The sequence below is a fragment of the Alligator sinensis genome, unplaced genomic scaffold (assembly GCF_000455745.1).
Source record: "Alligator sinensis unplaced genomic scaffold, ASM45574v1 scaffold527_1, whole genome shotgun sequence".
NCBI classification, from domain to species: domain Eukaryota; kingdom Metazoa; phylum Chordata; order Crocodylia; family Alligatoridae; genus Alligator; species Alligator sinensis.
The window spans coordinates 3,313,500-3,313,759 of record NW_005841958.1 but is presented as its reverse complement, the minus strand read 5'-3'; positions in this window follow the sequence as shown (position 1 = coordinate 3,313,759).

The window sequence follows — 260 nt, the reverse complement described above, 5'->3', positions numbered from 1 at the left end:
GCTGAGGTCTTACCCACAAGGGCGCCCCTGGGGGTCACAAGAAATAATGGCCACAAGCTAGCAGAGAGCAGATTTAGATTGAACATGAGGAAGAACTTCTTCATAGTTAGCGTAGCCAAAATCTGGAATGGGCTCCCAAGAGGAGGTTAGATAGACATCTGGCTGGGGTCATCTGAACCCAGAACTCTTTCCTGCCTATGCAGGGGGTCGGACTCGATCTATTGAGGTCCCTTCCGACCCTAACATCTATGAATCTATGA